Here is a 19,425-nt window from a genome sequence, read left to right as displayed (position 1 = left end):
ATGTCTTACAGCGTAAGAATACGTTGAATGCAATTCACATAACAATAGTACGCCATGAAAAAAGCTTCACTTCTTTATCCGGTTGAGTTCGCTGGAACGTGTAGAAATATCAAAATGTACGCGTCGAATTTGTATCATCGGGATAAGTGCACCGTTGAGTGGCGGCATTGAGGTTGTGGAGACATACGTTCATTTAAGAAACAAGCGTCGACTTTTGAAAGCGTTGTGGAGTCGTCTACGTTTAATCCGAACACTTGATGAGAAAAACGTGTGTGCGTACTACAATAAACCAAAGCACTGCCGGCTTGATACAAACTGATTCCTTTTGAATTGCCTTGCATCGCGCTGTCCTTGTGGGATACTTTGTTCTGGGTGTTGTATCTCGCGTTGTGCAAGTTAATTCAAGGTGAATCAAAGCCAGATAAGCTGGCTGTCAGTTTTCTACAAACTGGTGTAAAATTCTGGCCCATCCACAAACATCACTCAAGAACACTTGCTTTAGTTTTGTATTGGTGCATTGTCATTGTAGTACAGTGTCATTGTGTACAAACTTATCATTCAGGTGGGAAAGCACGCGAAAATAGCTTCGTAAAAGTTGCATCTTTCCCGTAATATAAAATGAATGACTAAGTCTACACTGCACTGCATACTAGGGAAACAGTTACCACTAACAGGCTAATTAACAAACGCGTTTAATTATTCGGATATCGAAGTTATTGTATAGCGAGGACAACACTGGATGCGGCGGTGTGAAAGCACAAAAGAGCACGACGTTAAAAAAAAACGGCAGTAAGACCAATTCAAAATAATGTTAATCCAATAAGCCCGTCTGGTCACACCGCAACATGAACAAGCTGTCGTGAGTTCAAAACCAACTGTGTCTAACAATTACGGAGAAAAAGAAGCAACGATGCTTTACCGGGTGTTGTACGTTGGCATGAGATGCACATGTTGCGCGCCGTGCAAGTATCCAGAGTGATGGGCTTCTTTGCCGGCAAGCACAGCTTTCATGCACGTGGTCCGCACCGCACACTCCATAGAGAGTCGACTGATTTGAACCGGAGACGCTCTTTTTTTCGACGAAGTTGCCCGGCAGCTAATTTCACTACACAGTTGTCTGGAGAGGTGGCTCTGCTGCTGCGAGTAGGTGAGGAGGGAAAGACAGAGAGAGACAAGAAAAGAAAGGCCTGGCCAACTTGTTCATACACAAACGCGCAGAAAAAATGGGAGTCCTTCGGCGCAATACGTGGAGGCAGTTAGGCAAAGAAAATAATAAACTCTTAGCACGAACTCTCTCCGCCCATTTCGGTTCTTGTGAGCTTCTCGTACGGCCAGACAAACTCCGAGAGGGTGAAGGTCAGAAGTGCTAACACAAAGAGATACTACTTATAGAAGCCATGGAGGGCTCACCACCTGACATCCGCGCAGATACAAAATGGAAGTTTTTTTTTTTTTTACCATCTCGCAGGAGGAGTTATTCGCGAATTCAAATTGTGCCTTCCTCCAATAAGCGGAGACCAATAAAGCGCGCACCCCTGCACCCCTTACGACGAGTGAGGGGGGCTGTGGGAAAGCGTTTTGCTGACGGTACAAGTGAGCGAAGAAGGGGGGGGGGGTTGCAGAAGATCCACTTTGTAGCCAAGCCAAGCCAAGCGTCCGCGCAACAGCGTTCCAAAGTGGGAGGTGGTAGCGAAAGGGAAGAAGCGAGGCGGGCCGTTCCTCGAGCCTTATTATTGGCCGCCGCTCGTGGCGGGACAGCGTCGGGTGGGCTTTACAGCGAGGCAGGTGAGGCGTCGGGGAAAGTACGCCCTGTTTGGTGACGCGCCAGTCAGTGCGCCGCCCCTCGCTCAAAAGGAAAGCACATCCTTTGGCAAAGAACGTTTCTGCACTTTGCGTGCGTGCGAGACTCACAAGTGGGTCTGCTTACGCAAGACGCACGAGGCTGGCTGCTTGCTTTTTCAGTTTGGCCCTCAAGTGGACATAATGCGAACGTTTCTCGTGTCTAACCTCCTCGCAGGCCACATTCGGAATAGTGGTGGTCCCCAAGCAGCAAGCACCAAGTGCAGCAGCTACAGTGCCGTCGATGGCCCGAAACGCGGTTGACCAAACAGGGCGGTCGTTAATGTTCGCGCCACGTCGAAGGACGGCTTCTCGGAAAAGTCGAAACACCGAGAGAAAAGGATGCGGCTCGCGTTTTGCGTCCCCCCCTCCTTTTTTTTTCTATCTACAACACATTTGTTGCGCTGGCTCTTTGTTCTTCCGACGTCAAACGATAACGGCGCGGTGCCTTTGAGATCAAAGAAGACCTGCCGATCAGCCTCCGGGGCTCCGAAAGCAAGCGGGAGGTGACCTACCACGTAATGGCTCAATTACGACTCACACCCAATAGCTTACGGAAAACCCACATTAATGCAACAGTGCACAGATTTCCGTTTCGCCCACTTAAAAGAGGCACCTGTCCTGTAGTGATTCCATTCTCTAAGAAAGGCGCACTGCATATGCATATTCTTGGCGGCTTGATAAAGGAGTAGACATCCTACATGCATTCGACTTGACGTGGTGCCACCGACAAGAAATAAATGAGCGTGTAGAAGCAGTTTTTGAGAGTGATTATGCCCCAAAAGCGATGTGGCTCAAAATCTGCATCGGCGCACATTTGCTGAACACACTGTTGTCATATAAAAATCAACTACCCGCTTACATACTGCAGTGATTGGTACACGAGCTGAAATAGGCCAAGCAGGCCGCCCAATAACATGCTAAGTTAATTGTTCTAACGTGAAAACATTAACCAGCTTGTTTCGCGCAAATTATGGTGTCGTTAGTAGTGAGCGAAAAACCAGCGTTGCCCTAAACGAAAACGCGGGATAGATGCAAATAAAAAGCAGGGATGGCAGGGTGAAGCATGCTGTAGTTCTTGTTCTTCCCTACATGTCCCGTTTCAGTTCCCTATACGGCAAGTAGGGAAGAGTGTTATTAGATTCACTATAACGTCGTCGGCCATTGGTTGGGCGAACTGCTGCCACCTTCATTTTCAGTGAACCGGTGGCGAGAAGCGGAATATTTCTGTGGCTCATTTTCATTTTTTATGAAGGACCATGACTCTACATACCCTGCACGACATGGGACGGCGACAAGCCGAGACCCTACATTGCTTCGTTACGTCATGATCACATCATCATTGCGTCAAACAATTCGTCTACATGGTGTCGTCATGCTGCCATAGTATATAGGATGACGTCATAACGCGAAGTTAACTTTGTGATATACCATGACTGCCTAACACGCTGTGCCGACAGGAGACGCTGACAAGCCGAGCCGTCAAGGTGCTTTAATTGCTGCTAATGAACAATAAATAATAGTTGGCCCCAATGAGAAACGAGCAGGCCTTCTACATGGCACCTTATGAACGAGTTGGTACTTGATACTTGCAAAAGGAAGTATTTGGCACTGTACGCCGAGTAGACTCTATAGGATAGTTTAAACTGAGAATGTTACATGCATAAACGTTCCTGTCCTTGCAGCTTGCACGGTTTGAAGGCACTGCACAAGGGGCCCGATTACGCTGTCGCGTTCTACTGTTGAAGGTAAACCTCAAGCATCCTCCAAGTTTTTTTTTTTCATGCGGCCTTTCATTAATGATCATATAATTATACAAGCAGAGCTAGCCGTCATTAGCTGGTGCAGTTACCGCATTTTACGCGGGAAAGTAGCAATAATTGAATACCAGTGTATTTGAAAATTCGCATGCAATGTTGTACTGTTGCAGCCTCATCGAAGGCGATATAATAAGCAGCATTTCATTTTTTTTTTTCGAATTCGCAGATCCAACGCTGCCAAACTCGACCGAGGAGTGGAAAGGTAAGCCAAGGGAGCGTGAGAAAATCAACTTATCTGATAACATTAACCTACAAATACTGACGTACAACCTCGTGGGTTCGGCACCCACCTGTGGCAAGCTATTTCTCATCCCCTTTCATTCCCTTTTATACATTTCTGGTTTTCAGCGAAAAAAATTTCTTCTGTGTTCTCACTTTCTTCATCTGTATTGGTGGCTTTCCTGCTTGTGTCGTTGCTGAACTTAAAAAGTGTCCTTAAACCGCCTCTGAAAATAAAGAGATACTAGCGGGTTTTCTCTCCCTGCGTTTCCCGCATTTCGTGCTCGACTTTCGAAGACTCTTTCGTACCTGGGCTGTATCCTGGTAAGTGCATGTGGTTCGCACAAAAAAAAATGTGGGTTGTTTCAACTTCGAAGAGGGAAGCCTGATCGTACGCGTGCATTCGTGTGTGTGTGTGTGTGTGTGTGTGTGTGTGTGTGTGTGTGTGTGTGTGTGTGTGTGTGTGTGTGTGTGTGTGTGTGTGTGTGTGTGTGTGTGTGTGTGTGTGTGTGTGTGTGTGTGTGTGTGTGTGTGTGTGTGTGTGTACGTGCGTGCGTGCGTGCGTAAACGAGCCCTTTTACACTTTCTACATATACAAGTCGTAGTTCTACGTGGTAGAAAAATATAATCAAGGAAATGCTTGGAGTGAAAACAGAAAAGAGCTACCATCACGTTGCTCAGAAAATGTCCGGCACAATCGGCTACATTACTCATTGTGCCTCGACTATTAAAGTATTGCATATTGCATCAGACGAATCAGCGCATGAATTAGCTTTCTTGCGTTTACCACTAAATGATAAGGAAATCTAATTTCTGAAAGAATCGATGTCGAGAATTTGAAGTGATGTGTACATTTTTTTTATCTGGTACCTTATGTGAAATCTCCATATATGTTATATTTTCTTCTTGTCAATAAACGTTTGTCAATATGTGCTTGTCTCTCTATCTCATTTCTTTGTGAGTGTGTCTTCAAAGCTCTTCGCGTTCATGTGGAAAGCATTGCTTGATGCCCATGGCTTTATCACCCACGCTGCAGAGTCCTTCCTAAATTGAACAATAGCATCAACCTAAGCGTGACTAATACAAACCGCCACGGTGGTCTAGTGATTACGTTGCTCGGCTGCTGACCCGCAGCTCGCAAATGCCGGCCGCGGCGGCCAAATTTTTGATGGTGGCGTAATTGCTGGAGACCCATGTGCTTATATTTAGGTGCACGTTAAACAACTCCAGGTGGTCGAAATTGCCGGAGCCTTCCACTACGACGTCTCTCATAATGTTATCATGGATTTGGGACGCCAAGCCCCTACAATTACTTAACGTGAACGCTTTGGTATCGCTACGGCGACAGGAATCGCGCAAGGAAACAGAACTTCTCTATTTATTTGACTAAATAATTTACATCATAAAGCAATCTTTTTATCCGTCACAACCTTGCCACAACTCGTTGGCAACGTAATAAAGGCAGCTTCGCGCGTTTTTTTTCTTGTTTTTTATCCATCTTTTCAGGTAAAACCAAGTGTTTAATTTATCTTCACTAACACGCGGAATACTTAAGTGGTACGAGATTCTTGATGATATTGTAAACGTTAATAATTTTGCGGCGTTTATAAAGGCAACACTAACGTTTAGTCATTCTGCGTTGTAAACTTCATATGTAACCTCGAACATGTAAACCTGAACGTAATCTTCACATGTAACAATGCTAGCCTCCTTTAATGAGGAAATGATTTTTGTACATTTTGAATTACATAACGAAAAACAGCTTCCTGGAAGCCAAAATAACGTAACAGCGCTTTTTTGAGGTTGAATAAAGCGCCATAATGACGGGAGGTCACTGGATAGCCGCAAAGAGTCCTGTTGCGAGAGTTTGAATGTTGTCTGTGGACGAGATCCTTTCGTGAGTAAAGCTCTTTTCTCCCAATCCAGCAGACATATCTATATTATTTCTATTTGACTGTTTTTGGATTTCTTCCCGATAAAATGCATTGTTGGACTCTTTCTTCTGCAAAAGAACCCATTTCTTTCTTGCTGATTAATGATGCGCGAGATCTATACGGGGCAGGCAAATCAGCAGATGCCGTTTGACTTCACTTATCCTAAGATAAAGTTCTTTGAATAAGGGGCTTATTGTTTGCCTTTACGTTTACGGCGTCACACATGTTAGGTCCTAGACGTCTGTCCTAGACGTCTAGCACAGATCTCGCTTTCATTTTCGATGCATAAATTGTGAATGTTATCATTCCATTCTTATATCAATCAAGCATTGCTCGTACTGACGTGTTCAAAGGTGCGATGAAAGGGAAACCCAACATGTATCATGCCGTAACGGTAAATACAAGCAGCAAGCTTCTTATTCAGAGCGTTGAAACTAGCAACGCAAAAAAAAAGCAGTGCGTCACCGCTTTAATGACATGAACGAAAGGTTCATTCTTGATTGCGCTCGTCGAATGTCTATAAAACACACGCTTAATTATGGAATTTGCTGCCCTATAAATGTGACACGTCATTATTTAAGGCACTGACGAAGCAGCACAATCAAGTAGTGCTTTCGCGCTCTGCTGCCAGAAGAATGGAGCAGCCGCTGCCAGGCAGCCAGGCACCAAACCCAGAACCTACAATCATCGACAAGCAGCCAAGCGCTATGGCTACTGCAGTGGCCCCGGTGGTTTTTCGTCGAAGATGCATGCGTATACGTTCGTGACGCCTATGCCGCAGCCACATTTTCCAGAAACACTTGAGCACATATTTTGTGTCTGCCCAGCATACGCACGTGGACGACAAACACTGATTTCTTCTAGTGAACACGTGAGACTGTGTTGGGCCCTTGGCCAGACACCAACAGTGCAATTGTGGTCATAAGAGTGGTTACATAACCTTTTTGGAAGCAACTGGACTATATGCGTGGCTACAAAATTTGTCTCAGCTAGAAAGAATACTACATACTCACCTCTCTACCTCACCATCGTCATCCATTAATTTTTCTTTTCTCCTTTCCACTCCCCCAGTGTTGAGTACCAGGCTAGAGCAAGCTATCGCTCAGGCCGACATCTCTGCCTTTCTGTAAATGAACCTCTTTCTCTTTCTCTCTCTCTATTCAGCTAATGAAACGGCATAGACTACCATCAGAATGTTAGGGGCACAAAGGTAATAAACTTAATACACCACGTGTAATTGTCGTTGTAACATAATATATATGTACACAAATTCTGGATGTACTAAATAGGACAGACTTAATAATGAATTCGTAATCATTAGTGAAAGCATTGTGTCACTGTTTTCTTTTAGGACAATGACCTATATGTTTGGTGGTTTGAGATTTCGCTTATTGAATACACAGCTGTTTCTTTGCCTGTCGGTGCCTAAGGGCCCCTCGTTAAATGGGACTGCGAGCTTCATCATGAAACAAGCAATGATTCTCAAAATTAGAGCGTTAGTGGCCACCATAGATTGAGCGCAGCATATCCGCCCGCTGGAAAAATTCTATTTTACTCAGTTTTTGTTCTTATCTCACAAGAACTGCGTCTACTCTTCAGTTGACCGTTAACAAAAGCCTATCTAAAACAAAGAAAACTCGTCAAATAGACACCCGAAGAATTCTGAAGATTTTCGCAAGTTTTAGAAGCTGGCGCACACATAGTAACACTGAGCGATCACCTTCGGCGTCACGCTGCCAAAACAGATGCCCTTTATAGTAAACGAAACAAACATTGTCTCTGCGAATGTTCTCCCTGAAAATTGTAAAGGGCGCCTTGAAAGCCTTTCCGTAATTTTTTTGTAATGTTTGAAGTGAATAATGCATCTTTTATTTAGACGTTATTGGTGAAACCTATTAACAGTAAGTCAATCACCAACCGCAAATAGCTCGCTCATAATTTCCTGATAGATGTCTCTCATTTCCTAATTTTGTTTAATACTTCATTATCTAAATGCCGCTCTGAATCTAATAAAACGTGAACAAAAACACCGCAGTTTGGTTGTGGTCGCGAAAAGCGCATTAGTGAGAAAAATGCGACTTTATTGTAGTAGAGGTTTAATCAATTCAGTAATTATTTATGGTCATCATTAGTTATAGACCATCATTCTGGTTAAATAATTAATTATTTATTCAGAACCGTAACATCTAGTTTAAGATAATGCATCCGTGATATTTACTGCAATCTTTCCATTCTGAAATCACTATTTTCAACAATCAAACTCAACGTAGCGCATGTGGTGTATACGTTGGGCATTACAGGGTGAAATCAGTGCCGCCCTATATGTGCTGCGTTGAGAGGTCTGAGCGTCCATCCGCACCGACTTAAACACGCGAGAAAAAGGCATCAAGATGCCGTTTCCACGCTGATATTCGAAGGGTAGAGTGGGTCGAATGACGCTGGCACGAGGCGCACGCTATAAAGGCGGTGGTGCAAACGGCTCACACCTCCGGCCTATAGTGGGTATACAATGCACGTTGACCTCGGGCGAGGAATTCCGTCCGGCAGGCTCAGATGGCTTCCCGCGGTGGCCGACGTGTCCATTCCCTGGACATCCGCAAGGCCGGTGGCCAGGAACCTCGGCTCCGGATACACGTGACTTTTCTCAGAACGAGACGCTCGTCTCGCCGTCGGAGAGACCGAGTCGTCAAGTGCCTCCAAACAATGGTCGTTCTCGGCGTAATGGAACGGCGCACGCAGCGAAGCACCGCCCCGCCAGCTGCCCTTACAGCCGCACACACTGTGTACTACTACAACCACGCTACTACGCCGCTCCCGGACTCATTCATGTGGTTGCGGATGTCCAGGCTCTCGCTCACGCTGTCGCGTATAGCCGATGCGGACAGAGATACGGCATTCCTGAGCGAGACGGCACTCGTTCTTGACCGCTCTTGGTTTTTTTTTTCTTTTTTTTTTCCTAAATCGCGAGGCCGGACTGGTCGAGAGAAGACACACAATCGACCCACGCAGTCTAGTTTTGGCGCGAGATGAAAACGATACAAAAGAACTAACAAGGCTGCGCTGCCAACCTCGTTCCATGCGCCTGCTTGCGTTCCGGCTGTTTCAGAGAGACGGATGTAGTGCATATCCCATGTAACAAGTTATCGATCATAAACAGCAGGTAAGGCAGTAGCGGTGGGCCCGATTTTCACTGTGGAATTGGATTGGTTTTGCTGTAGCCTAGCTATGAGCATACAATAAATAAAAGCGACTTCAACGCGATCATCTTGATAAACGTCTTATGGTGTGTATAATGAAGAAGAATGTCGTGACATTTATTTGAGAAACAGCAGACATTCTGGAGTGGCTGAAACGAATGCTTAGAAAACAATATGAGCAATAGCGAGCGTTATACGAAATCGTACAGCCTGCCTGCTAAAAGGCCTGTGTCTTCAGAGACCTTAATGGTAGAATTTTCCTGCTGAACTTCGTTTACTGGACGGTTTTTCTTACCCACGTGCAAGTCATTCAACGCTGTTTGTACGCAATATCCAGGCTGGTATGTAAAGTCGTGCACATAGACGAGCGCAGGAGTGGGCAGGGGGGCGGCCACCCTCCCCTCCCCTCTAGTCACCTAAGAGGAAGGTGCAAAGCCAGCCCCATACACTGACATGATATGAAGGTGGGTGTTGCAATTCGGGGGGAGGGGGGGGGAGCAATGTCAGACCTATAAACTGACATAAGAGAGAAAGGTTGGGGGTCTGCGATGAACCTTCGCCTCCCCCCCCCCTGAAGGGGAACTCCGCGCACATCTATGGTCATGCGCATTCTATGAGAATATCGTGGGTATGGTGCCAAGTGAATCAGCCCATAAAACTTATTGGTAGAGTCATCATAATCGACGGAGAGTAGGAAGAGACAAGGGTTAATCTCCTCTTCCCCCACCTCGCCCGGTGAAAACAGCCAGACGTTACATAAAGTTCGTTCATTCATTCATTCATTCATTCATTCATTCATTCATTCATTCATTCATTCATTCATTCATTCATTCATCGAAAGGGCATTCCTGTGTTCCAGCTCCCCAACGCATGCATCCGTGTAGGCGCTTTAGGGAAACATAAACCAGTGCATAAATGTACAGCCGGGTCAACGATGTGATCTCTAACTCCAAGAGCGGTTCCGTAGAATGTGCGTTAAACGGTTCATGGCGGCACTTTGCTGATCGCGCGAACACCTCAGTCACAAAATGAGTATAGACAAAACCGCAGTCGTAGCCTCCAAAACGATCGCGGATACCCGGCATAAAATTGCGTGGATAGCGGACGTCGTTGCATGAGACCGGAAATGCGCGCCACGCCGAATTCTCTTAATGGCTTCTTGAATGGAACCTCGTGTTTCTAGCACCTATTAAAACGGTCAGGGAAAATAACGTGACAAAGGGCTGAACAGTGAGTTTTATTAAAAAAAAAAACACAGTTGTGATGTTTCAAGTTTGTTGGTTTTTTTTTTTTCATTTAACGCTCTCACTCTCCTGCATGTGTACCAAGCAATGAGAAGGCAGCCATTTCGATTCCGCAAGGCATTATAACGTGCTTTATGCTTGAGTGCGTTACTGCGCAAAACGTTCTGCGGGTTGGTCGAGCTCGATCGTCTGAATCTCTCAGAAGTTAGAAACAGCCAATTCACCATTATGACCCCAAAAGTTGCGTTTCCAGCGCCGACGTTAAAAAACCACAAACAGAAAGAAGTCAACTTGGCTCTGCAGAGTATTTCTACAACGTGGCATTATTCACGAATTGGTTAAACGAACATGGAAATTGGTTTTTCGAACTTGAGCTCTTCTTTGCGCGACCGCAGTATGAAGGACATAAAATAATATGTGTCCCTAAAGAATCCTCATACACGAAGTGCCCTACATTGCATAACTGTGCCACAACATCGGAGTACATTGAGATACTGAGTGAATCGTAGCGACAGGTATGCATATAGGTTCGTGGTGCACCCGCCATTTCTATTGTCATCATGATCCTGATTCATGGCACATCTCCTCCTCTCTCTAGTCTCGTACATTATCAAGCATATGGTCGCGTTTTGTTTTTGTCAAGTAGTGGAGCTGTTTAAACTGACTGCTAAAACCTTGGTGTGAACAGTCTACAAAAAATTAGCATTGTCATGAACAGACACACGTTCTTTTCATTCTATTCACAACGCAACTCTTTAAGCTATCGATAAGTTCTGCATCGTCGTGCAGAACTCTTCTGGTCTATGCCTCTGGTGGGCGTGCACCACAGGTACTGGAAAAGCCCCACTACCGAGCACCGTACTGTGCGATGTAAGTGCAGGTTATCGAATACCAGATAGACGAAAATTCACCAACCCTGCATACTATTAACACCAGGAATTATAAGCCTCAGATATTATTAATATTATTACCGAGCACTGCAGGTGAGGGCTCTAAACGAAAACTCTAGCCGGTGAAGGGGAGCACTTGCAAGAGGGAGAAGATAAAGAGAGATATAGAAAAGGAAAGAAAATAGAAACAGAGAAAAAGGAAGTGATAGAAAAGGAAAGAGGGGGAAAATGGCAAAGCTTGCACTAAGTCACACAAGGCTTGAAATAGTGAAGCTGGATGTTTCTGAAGTCTAACAAAAGAGTCAACGAGCTAGAAGCAGCCGATCATTACCTAAAGCCCATCACAGACTTAGCAGCAACCTATAAAAGACATATCTAAGAGTCTATAGCAGCTACCTAAAAACAACCAGTGAAATCCAGCTAAAAGCGTAACAGCTACCTCGAAACAAAGTGATATCGCCTAGCTAAAGCCTGCAAACGAAATAGAAGCAATTTAGGAACAACCTTCGATCATCTAGCTAAAGCCTGGTTGCAACCTATAACAACTTGGAATAATTTGCTAAAGCCTAGCGGCGACCTATACAAGCAACCAAATTGTACTTCAGGATCGCCCAGCTTCGCCGTTTGAAGCCGTGGGCGACTTAGAGAATAGATCGTAATTTTGGTTGCCATCCGTTTCGTGGCAGTACTGAAATTATAATGCTGGCGGATACTTGGTTGTTTGATAGTTTGACTTAAAAAACAAAGAAGGATTAACGCGCATGCATGTGTTCCTTGGAGCCTCGGCTATAAGATATATCTGCAAAACGCGAAGGTAATCGCAGAAGACAAGTTGACGTTGCCATGTGCGAACTCTTTCCCATTTTCATCTGCCTCTCTCTCTCTTTCTCTATGAAGCTTCCGTTTTGAGGAACCGAGATTCAATTCTTTTGTCATATCAGAAATTATTATCTCTTTCTGGTTGGTGCTATTAACTGTTGATTTCTGACTGTAAGATGGTTACAATACTATGTATCATGAGCTTGAAGAAGGGATCGTCTGTTGGCGCCATAAAGTTTCCAAATGATACAGTGGAGGAAAATCTGGGGCTATAGTGTCTATAAGAACCGCAACGCGTGGCGCTCCTGCCAGCATGGTAATTCTGGCTGGAGATTTGTCTAAGATTTGCCCAAGCTGCGTTCTTTCGGTTCCCTTTGGCTCCGTATAGCCTGAAGTCCCTTTGTCGCACAGTTCCACTTCACCACCTTAACCTTTTTATGCTCACCAATTAGAATCAACTTGCGAAATTCCCGACGATTGCATCTTTTATCTGAAACACACGCTAAAATGCAATAAGTGTGTTTGTTCGAAGCCGCAAGGACGAAGGCATCCATGTAGTTTATATACGCATCATTCTCGTGGTGTCGGAACGATCGCATCACCAGAGTTCCCTGTAGCAAATATTTTGAGAAACTATATGTATGATTCGTACCTCAAAAGCTGGTGCCCACTGAGCAGAAACGTTGCATATGACGTCAGTGGCACAGTGGCACACCGTATACGTCACCTGCCTCCGAGCGACACCTGTCCAGCAATGACCCCAGAAAAATAGTGATGCCATGGTATTATATGCATCATGATAATTTTTCTATAAAGAAGATACAGGCCTGTCGCATAATAGGATTCGCCCGCTGATCACAGCGACACTGCCCCTATAGGTCCACCTTGAATTAGATTGTCGAGATGAAGTAAGTTAACAATGGAACTTAAGTGGCATGAATCTGCCGATGCCAGAAAAGACGCGTCTTGATGTTCTTGCAACATTTTTTGTGTGTGTGTGTGGTAAAGTGTAGCGGAAGCTGTCAAAATGGAAGTGCCGTGCAGGCATTGCGCGCTGAGATGGCCAGGAAAACATAACACAGGAAATGAGATCCAACTGTATTCGTGCGATTACAACAGATCTCGCGTTGACAACGCAAATGAATGAACAGCATGAAGAGCGTAAGCACTTGCAAATGAATAAAAAGGCCGACAACCGACTTACCTACAGAGCAAACAGGTTTGAAAAATGTGATTCACCCGGCTTGCTGACGATTTTTTTTTTTTGTATGCAACTTAAACTATTGTGAGTTTGGGCCGCTTACGATGTCGTTGGGACGTACCGACTATTGTTGAAAGAGTTTTTATAGACGAAAATACGGCACGATCGACTGCTCGTAATTATTATTAATGCGGAAGCCCGTCGAAGGAGTAAAAAAAAAATTGCCCGCAGCTTCCCTCGGGGGAACACTGAGGAGGATTCGGAGCTCGACCGGCAATCAACGACTGCTTGCACGTAGCACACACGACGTAGTCGGCATAGTCGGTGCCCTTTCCAAACGTATCGCAAAGAACCGACAACGCTTTGGAGTTGTTCTGAATGTTGCCGATCCGAGTTAAGTTGTTATCGAACCAAAGACGATCACACACCTTGCAGGTGTGGCCGAAGCTTCGGTCGAGGAAGTCGCGCTTGAAGCGAGCGTTGGGCGTGGCATACTGCTTGGCGCGCCACGCCGCTACCTCGGCGCGCTTGCGCTCGCGGGCAGCATCGGGATCGGCCTCTCGTCGCCGACGCTTGCACTCGGCTTCCCGTTTTCGAAAGTGCGGGTCCTCTTGTCGACGCTTACGTTTCAAAGCGGCCGAATCCGGTGCTGCTGCTCGACGCTGACGTCTCTCAGCGGCTTCACGTTCTCTAAGTTGAGCATCTTCCGCTCGACGCCGACGTTTACGTTCGGCGTCGCGAGCTCTTCTCCGCGCTGCCTTGTCTTCGGACGACGACTTGGTTGCGGTTCCGCCAACACTTTGGCCGGCGCTGGTCGAAGGGACGTCGATCATTGCGACCTCGGACGTCGACGCGCCGTACAAACCAACCGACGAGCGGAAACTGAGCGAGCGAGCGCCGACCTTGAGTATATATACAGCGCGACGGCGCATGCACTGTCAGCTGTCGAATGTTCGAGAAGGGGGAGAAGCGCAACGGCGCACGCGCGCGTCAGCTGCCGATGTTCCCGAAGCGCGACGGCGCATGCGCGCGCGTCAGCTGCCGGCACGCGGTGTGTAGAGGAGGAAGGGTGCACAGATGGTGGAGGAGTGAAGTGCGCGCGGTGTGTAGAGGAGGAAGGGATGCACAGATGGTGGAAGAAGGAGGAGGAGCTTGCGGATGGCGCCGCACTACAAGCCTCGAGTATTAGATGCTCCGCATCTAAAATGGCAGCATATCCACGGAGTGAATGATGGGGAGTGGCGCGAAGCATTCGTCCGTCCATTCGTTCTTGCTTCCATCCGTTCCTGCGTATACGTCTGTGTAACCGTCCATGCGTCCATTCATGCATCTGTTCGTGCGTCCGTCCCTGCGTTCGTCCATGCATCCGCGCCTGCATCCGTTCATGCGTCCATCCATGCATCTGTCTGTGTGTCCGTTCGTCCATCTATTCAGCACTCCAAGTACCACCATCTCGCATCTTTTCATCATATATTCTCCATATACAAGCACCGCCATCCAGCGGACATTTCAAGGACTAAACGGGAGGTGGCACATGCACACTTTCTTACGGCTTGCGCTTCGGGTTTACTTCCCACCTTTAACCACCTCGAGTTCATGGTATATACTAGTTCACTGTATTCATGGCTATGCGGCCCAACGCTCGCTAAACCTTTCTAAAACCAAGGAGGTTACACCCAGCGAGTATAACGTAGCAACCCTTTCTTGTCAGATCGTGCTCAATGTACATGCCAATAGCTGCTAATGGGGATCGCAGCGTGCGCGTTACCTAAAGACCGAATGCTCCTGTCTCTCATTCCCCCTTAGCAGCCATTAACATGTGCATTGAGCACTATCTTCATTGTTCAACAACGCACAGAAGAAATCTCTCACCGGAACCACCTTGGAGATCAAAATCGTAAGGACCGCTATTTCGGGTATGTGCCATTTGTGGTTACGTACTACGAAGGACGCACAAGCCACGCCATAAGGAGTTTCGCCCCTAAAAAGTCCGTCGCAGTTGGCATCAACATGAATTCTCTCCGCAAAGAAAGATGTACGAGTATTACAAAAAAGCGGAGCAAGAGCAGGTAGAAGCGGAAGGACAGGGTGGTTTGCTAGTTCTCAGACAGGCTGGCTATCCTGTGCTATGGAAGGTAGTAAGGTAAGTTAAAGATTATAGCAAAGAGATGTAAAAAAAACAATGCTATCTAGCACCAAAGCTACAAGAAAATTCTTGAGGATTTTTTTCTAAAGAAAAGCTTAGTTGCCGAAAACGATCGTCCTGGTCGGGGGTTTGAACCCGGCACCAGCGCCTTTCCGCCGCGGTCGCTCTACCAATTCAGCTAACCAGGAAGCTATCAATCGACAGCGTGAGGGCGAATTCACCGACAACTCGAAGCGCAGGCTTCGTGCTACAAACGGGTGGTTGTCATTTTTACCTTTCTTAACTCTTTCGCCACCTTGCGGGTTTCGTAGAACTCATAAGAATATAAGATGAGTGACGTAATAATTGAGCGTAATAGTTGAGCGTAATAATTGAGCGTTTGAAGTCGTCCAACAAAGACAGCCGGCAAGGTTCCATGGAGCATTACATTGCGTGATTCAAAGGAGATTTTGCCGCTTCTCGGTAACGAATTTCATTGTTTCGCTCACTCGTCGTTACGTCATTTCCTTGCACCTTCTTTGAAGAACAAGGAGAAGAAGTGGGGAGGGATAGAGAAATTAGCCGGAATAGAGCTTTATAATGGCTCATTTCGGCCGGCCAGCTTGCCCAGTGTCTCTCACGAGCATCGACTCCACGCCCCCGGCGCCTTCTCCACCGACGCGCCTGGCGCCAAGGCATTGGGCGGCAACGCGTCTCGATGCCAAGTTCGATAGACGGCGCCACCGAATAAGCCGCGCTCGGCGAGCGGCTACGTAAAACAAGCGGCGCCAAAGCGACGAATCGGAGGGAGCTTCCCCGACGTTTCATCATCAATCACAACGACGCACAGCAACGGTGTAACTGGAAAAAAAAGAAAGGAAAGAAATCTCGCCTTCGTCGGCGGGCAGCGTACGCGCTGCCAAAACGACTTGTAGTCAGTCGGTCAAGCAGCGCAGCCACCAAATTCGCGGCTGCTGGAAGCACGGGGAATTCCCCGTGTCATCACCCCCCCCCCCCCCCCCTTCATAACGGTTGGCCCAAATCAACCCTTTGGCCGTGCGTAGCGGCGTCCGCACGCACGCAATGTTCTGCGCGATGCACAAATTGGAGCCGATACGAGCATAGCGTGCATGTGAATACACCGCCGCTTCCCAGTTTTCCGCCCGTGCACCCGTTAGGCCCAAAGTCGTGCTTATTGAAGCGTGCGTTACGGGACTTTGGAGCTCACTGCGTACTGCACGATGCGTGCAAATTCGTATGCTGCATCGCCGCTGCACACCTGGCGGCAATTGCCGACGGTAATGACCGGACTGCCGCCACCCCCTTGCGCGGATGTGGTTATTTTCACCACACGCGACCTGAACAAGGCAAGAGATCTGCGATTTTCTTTGATATTTCGGGGGCACAAACAAAAATAGCGATGAGCAGTGGCTGACCATGCGGTGCTCCCGAAGGGACCTCAGAGCTTGCTGTTCAGACTTGGACACCGTGGCCTCTGTCCTTGAAGCTGTCCTTCATACAGCGATGACCCATTTTCTGGCGAAAACGACAGGGTGGCTGCAGTAAGCAACTGTTTTTTTTTTTTTTTGGACGGTCTGCTGTCAGCATTGAAGATCCGTGCACGCGATGCCGTCATTAGCTAAAAAATAAACAGTTCCTTTAACTGGAACTTGCCTCTGCTGGGCATTTAGGGTGAAGAGTGAATAATCGGTGGTCACGGGTGACTTCATCGCGCGCGCCTTCCACGTGGCGGCGTGCGCAAGACACGTGGTTGCCAGCGTACCGCAGGTGCAGTATGTGCGCATGCGCTTTCAGGGCACCAAGACTGGGGCTCCTCACGCCTCCTGTGAGCCTGTTACACCTAGTGAACGGGCTTGGACTTAATGGACCCTTTGTGTAATTAGCAAGGGCGCTTCCCTGCGCTGCATATTTGCCCAAGAAATGGCGGGACTTGTCGAGCTTGAAGCGGATACGTGGTCCTAGTTTAACGTGCTGGGGCCTCTGTACTATGTGTATTCATATCAAGAGAAGCGACTGTATACATTTTTGATGTCGTTGCATTTGCAAACCGCTCTTGAACAGGCTATATGAAGTAAGTGACTGGCCGCCATTGGTTGTTTCAAACTATACCAAGGTAGCAGGGAAGCTAGCTTTACAATTTTGAAAATGGTCTCTAGATAGATATTGCATTTGATGTGCTCATGCTTGCGTTTACGGAGACGTACATGCTCTTAGCGTACATAATTTGTTAGGGCAAAGGGGTCATTGCTGAGGTTAATACAGAAGCATGCAAAAGACTGGCTCGCTTCGATGATGACAGCGGGGATATGTCTGGCAAATACTGAGGCATTCATGTTCCTATTTTCGTTATTAAGATTTTTGTTACACTATGTGTGTTATAGTTATACTTATATGTTGTCTGTTATGGCGCCCGCATGTGATGATTCATGTGTACGATGACCGTAGAGGGGACATTACCAATTGCATTTCAAACATTCTTCTTCTACGTTTTAATGGCGTTACTTTAATTGTCTACTTTATGTTCAACGCACGTAAAATAAACTATCTTTAGGGCACTGTGAGAAGTTTATAAGACTGTGTGTGTGTGTGTGTGTGTGTGTGTGTGTGTGTGTGTGTGTGTGTGTGTGTGTGTGTGTGTGTGTGTGTGTGTGTGTGTGTGTGTGTGTGTGTGTGTGTGTGTGTGTGTGTGTGTGTGTGTGTGTGTGTGTGTGTGTGTGTGTGTGTGTGTGTTTCCATCACACTGTTCTGCTGTTCTGTCACTCCTTGTGTACGTGTAAGAAAGTCGTGAGTTTCATGTTTGGTCTCTTTGATGGCGTAGACGTAACCGGTTCCTCGTTTAGTCACGAGCTACTCCTGACTTATTAAGAAAGAAAAGCGTTCAAGCTAGCCAAATCCTGCATGAACTTTTTTTTGTTATTGAAAGAAAAAGGTGCAAGAGATTGACGTAATACATTATAGTTGTTCAGTTAGTGTTAGCACATAAGTACTTTTATCTCCATGAAAAAATATGAATGAAATTAAGTTTTTTTTTCTTCGAAACGCCATGTCCTTTTATCAGAAAGCGAAAAAATACTTATCTCATGATACAGCGGATCTCATGGCAACATACTGGCCAAAATTATAAACCAGGATTTTCAAAGTCGTAAAGGTGATTGAAGCTTGTGGAACTTTATGTGCAGTTTCCTTAATTATCTTCATTTTCTTCGAATAATAGCCACCCGCCAGTACTTCATGATAAGTGGTCATAATATCTGTCATTATCCAGAACTATTAAATTTGTTTAGTGTCACTTCTCTTCCTTTTTTGTGAAAGGGGGAGGGGGAAGGAGACAGAACAAAAACATTACGTGGAACCCTGCACAAGTTCTTCGTTTCACCATAACTTTCTGCGCACTCATAGCCAATACGTAATTACTTTACGAAAAAAAAACTAACATTTATTTTGTTCTTGTATTGTACTGTTGTGCGATAACAATACACTACTCTATTCCTTCAAACAGAACTTATAATGTAACAGTGCACGCCCGGTCCAACTGAACACATCCAGAATAGTTATTGTCAGCCCTTTGTGCTCGTTATTCTCCCGTGGATTTGGTGATATCTCCCTTATTTAAACTGGAAATAGCGCCGTATACAAGACTAGAGTAGAGGCATGCAGAAAACCGGCATGCTTGTGTTTACTGAGCCGTACATGCTCTTGGCATACATAGTTTGTTAGTGTAAATGGGTCATTGCTGAGAATATTACATAAACATGCAAAAGACTGATCGCTTCGATGATGACAGCAGGGATATGTTTGGCAAATATATACTTAGGCATTCATGCTCCTATTTTTGTTTTTAAGGTTCCTTGTTATATATGGGTAACATTAAGTTACATTATGTTACACTATGGGTAACTGCTTGCTGCTTCCTTGTACATTGTTGGACTAATTTAAATATAAACCGAACATTTCATCAAACTTTCATAAGGGTTACAAATTTCGAATGCGTAAGAAAGCGTTAGATATAAGAAGTTCTTGTTTGAAACAAGAATCTCCCTTAATACTTTCTCAGAAAGCACGACCAATATAAGCGGCTATGGCTAGCTTTCAAAAACATTTTTAAGGAATGTATAG

At 46.0% G+C, this 19,425-nt stretch overlaps 1 protein-coding gene across 3 annotated transcripts in view; it reads right to left on the bottom strand.

Moving 5' to 3' along the window:
• Positions 1 to 19,425, bottom strand: part of LOC119171570 (uncharacterized) — an 85,757-nt gene that overhangs the window by 59,714 nt on the left and 6,618 nt on the right. The window contains exon 2 of one of the 3 annotated variants that reach the window (XM_075892374.1): positions 920 to 1,137. The gene's annotated coding sequence lies outside the window, so the exon portion shown is untranslated. Of the gene's footprint in view, positions 1 to 919; positions 1,586 to 19,425 lie in introns of those variants that run through there. The other 2 variants (XM_075892376.1, XM_075892375.1) reach the window with 2 other exon arrangements.

This window comes from Rhipicephalus microplus, chromosome 4 (genome assembly GCF_043290135.1).
Source record: "Rhipicephalus microplus isolate Deutch F79 chromosome 4, USDA_Rmic, whole genome shotgun sequence".
NCBI lineage: Eukaryota > Metazoa > Arthropoda > Arachnida > Ixodida > Ixodidae > Rhipicephalus > Rhipicephalus microplus.
Note: the sequence above shows the minus strand (reverse complement) of the source record. Positions and strands in the feature narration are given on the sequence as shown.